The 3,655-nt window shown below is 45.4% G+C and overlaps 1 pseudogene; it reads left to right on the top strand.

Moving 5' to 3' along the window:
- The first annotated feature begins 217 nt into the window (after positions 1-217).
- LOC136650046 (5S ribosomal RNA) lies at positions 218-334 on the top strand (annotated as a pseudogene).
- The last annotated feature ends 3,321 nt before the right edge of the window (positions 335-3,655 follow it).

Here is a 3,655-nt window from a genome sequence, read left to right as displayed (position 1 = left end):
TGTCAGCTCTGTTGTGTTCAAGATGGAATCAAAGAAACCTGCTCCCCTCCCAGTAATTCAAGTGCAATCACAAAGACAAGGAAGTTTCCTTAAAACATCATTTACCATAAGCTGAAACTTCAGACTAATGGGTTACCCTCCCCCCCACCACATACCTTTATTCTTTTAATATTTCTTATCCATATTTCAAATAATTTTGGCAACTTGTAGTAGCAGTGGCAGCAACTGTTGCCCTGCACATGCCCGATCTTGTCTGATCTCGGAAGCTAAGCAGGGTCAGGCCTGGTTAGTACTTGGATGGGAGACCGCTGGGGAATATCAGGTGCTGTAGGCTTATACCATAGTCTTTTGAGACTGAAGGTTGCCAACCATCAGTAGCAGTTCAGCCTCTAAAAGTCATTTGCTGGATTGTTCTGATGTCACAGAAAGGCAGAGCAGACTCAGAAGCACAGAGCTGGAGGAGGTAATGGGTCAGAAGAAGGTGTGGAACGGGGATGTAGAAGATTCTTGATAAGGAGAAGTGGAAGAAGCAAGGGACTTGAAAGAACTGGGTTGACTGCCGAAGGAGAGCAGAAGAGACAGCAAAGTGGGGCTGAGGAAGGAGAAACAGAAGCATTTAGATAAGTGAGAGAAATAGAATTTAGTAATTATATAGAGGAATGAGGGTAAGATATGAAGATAAAAACCTGTGCTATATTTTTATACACCTTCCCTGAGAGGTATGCTAGACTGAGATAACATGATTGCCTCATGGTTATATGAAGATTTTGTGGCTAAAGAGAGTGGGTAATGGCTGCAGGGAGAAGCATGAACTAAGGTTGTAGTGCAGGAAGCTGGTCTTCTATTAAATCCTGAGTACCCCAATGATCCACAAAGGGGTAGATGGGAGGGGGCCATAAGCGGCCCAGGCCTGACTTGGCTCTACGCCCCCAGAAATTTGGCACTGGCACAAGATGAAAGAAAAAGTCATTGTGACAGCAAGGAGACAGCTAAATATTATGCCTTTATCTCTCCATTTTGATCTTTTGTGATATTTATCAGTTGTATACTCCAAACATTTTTCTTCTAGTTGGCCGATGTCCTGACTGGTTGATCTTTGTTCTGGTAAGATTCAATGTCTGTATCAGTAAATTTATTAGTTCTATGGAGTGCCACAGAAGCCTGGCTGCAGCAAAAGCCAACCCCATCAGTTAAATTACTTTCTTTTCTGTAGACTTCATAAACATGTAAATTCAACAATCTCCATAAACACTTTGATATTCTGAATCGCAACAGGGTATCACAGCTGGCTGTCTGTAGAAACAGTGTCTGTAAACCTGGCGGATCATTTAGATGCGGGCAGGTGATGAGAAAAGAAAAAGTGTTTTATCCGTGCACCTTAGCAACAATGGAGGTAATTAAAGGTCTTTGGAGTGGATTTCCACTGAAAAGAAATTAGGGCAGTGTTGCCTGCTAAGTTGTGCCATCTGGTAAGCTGCAGCACCTGATAGACCAGGAAGTCAGAAAAAAAGGACCAAGCTTAGCTGACCACTGGAGAGTGTTCTGTATACTTCAACATGTCTAGCTTTATAGCCCAGTTTCTTTGCAATGGAATTCTGAAAGCAGTTCCTGGCACAAATTTCAAAATCTGATCATAAATGATCAAAACAATGAAGAAATTGACCTCTGAAGAGGTCAAGAGGTGGAGATTAGAACATTTTCCCAATGAGAACAGCTCCTTAATTTAGGGGGAAAGACATGCCTTTCTCCAAGCCTTGAGACTGGCTGCAAAGGCTCTGCTTTATGGTCCACATTCCACAGATATTGATTTGAAGACTTCGAGGGACAGGGCCTTCTTCATGGTGGCACCACAATTCTGGAATTCCCCTCCAGGGAGATCCGTTGACTCAAGGTGACTCACAACATAACAATGCAATAGAAACAAGGTGCACCATTTAAATAATTCTCAACCACTGTGCCGTGGCTGATTGGTGTGCCACGAGTGGTCCACAGGTGTGCCACAGGAATTTGGAGGAAGGTCATTTATTAGTAGGGCTAATGGGGGGGTGAGCCCCCCACTGGCAGCATGGTGTGCCTTGGCAATGAACAAAAATCTGGTGGTGTGTCTTGACAATTTTAGTGCCTTGTCAGTGTGCCATGAGATGAAAAAGGCTGAAAATTGCTACTCTAAGTTGACATGGTCTTCAACCACTAATAATCCTAATAAAACTGTTGTGCTGAATTTGTGTTTTGTTTTTTTTTAAATTTGTATTATACCAATCTTGTAAGCTACTTGTGGTGGGAAAAGGGAGTAGCTTAAATTTTAGTTTTGTTGTTGGCAACCTTCAGTCTCGAAAGACTATGGTATCACGCTCTGAAAGGTGGTTCTGGAACAGCGTCTAGTGTGGCTGAAAAGGCCAATTTGGGAGTGATAATCCCTTCCACACCGGGAGAAAGTGCAGTCTGTCCCTGGTCTGTCTCCCTGGCTATGGGCCTTCCTTCTTTGCCTCTTTGCCTCAGTCTGTTGGCCGAGTGTCTCTTCAAACTGGGAAAGGCCATGCTGCACAGCCTGCCTCCAAGCGGGCCGCTCAGAGGCCAGGGTTTCCCACCTTTTGAGGTCCACTCCTAAGGCCTTCAGATCCCTCTTGCAGATGTCCTTCTTTCGCAGCTGCGGTCTACAGTTTCCTTGCACGAGTTCTCCATAGAGGAGATCCTTTGGGATCCGGCCATCATCCATTCTCACAACATGACCGAGCCAACGCAGGCGTCTCTGTTTCAGCAGTGCATACGTGCTAGGGATTCCAGCATGTTCCAGGACTTTGTTGTTAGGAACTTTGTCCTGCCAGGTGATGCTGAGAATGCGTTGGAGGCAGCACATGTGGAAAGCGTTCAGTTTCCTCTCCTGTTGTGAGCGGAGAGTCCATGACTCGCTGCAGTACAGAAGTGTACTCAGGACGCAAGCTCTGTAGACCTGGATCTTGATATGTTCCGTCAGCTTCTTGTTGGACCAGACTCTCTTTGTGAGTCTGGAAAACATGGTAGCTGCTTTAGCAGAAATGTGGGAATGGGGTGGGGGTTATGTAAATATCTTGCCCTTTGTTTCTGGCTCCACATCCTGCAATTTCACTCCTAACCCCTAACCCCTGTGGGTGTGTTTAGCTTAACATTGTCTACACTGACAGGAGCCTTCCCATTGGCATACCAAAGGGGGGGTCAGCTAGGTCCAAGTGCTCCCAGGTGGCAAGGCTGGAGGGTGGCAGCACCCCCCAGCTGTACTGCCCGGATTTCCACCTGTGTCTGGAAAACTGGAAGTAATATTTTAAGGCCCTCAGAAGGCCTTCTAAGGATGCTTCTGTTTGCATCTGGAGGTCTGGCAGGGCATCATCTAGAGCAGGCGTCTCTAAACTTTTCGGCCAAAGGGCCGCATCAAACATCTGGCACAGTGTTGAGGGCTGGAAAAAAATATTAAATATTAAATTTAAATAAAGATATTAGAGATAGAACTTAGATGAATGAATAAATGAATGAATGGGCTCAAATGTCCAGGATTTCTCCAACCACCAAGAAATAAAGCACACACTTAAATGGACCCCCATTTCCCTACCTCACAAGCACAACTCTGGTTGTGTTTGGTCAACTGGGCTAGAGGCTCTCGGGGGATCAGACGCTGGCCGCA

The sequence above is a fragment of the Tiliqua scincoides genome, chromosome 4 (assembly GCF_035046505.1).
Source record: "Tiliqua scincoides isolate rTilSci1 chromosome 4, rTilSci1.hap2, whole genome shotgun sequence".
Lineage (NCBI taxonomy): Eukaryota > Metazoa > Chordata > Lepidosauria > Squamata > Scincidae > Tiliqua > Tiliqua scincoides.
Note: the sequence above shows the minus strand (reverse complement) of the source record. Positions and strands in the feature narration are given on the sequence as shown.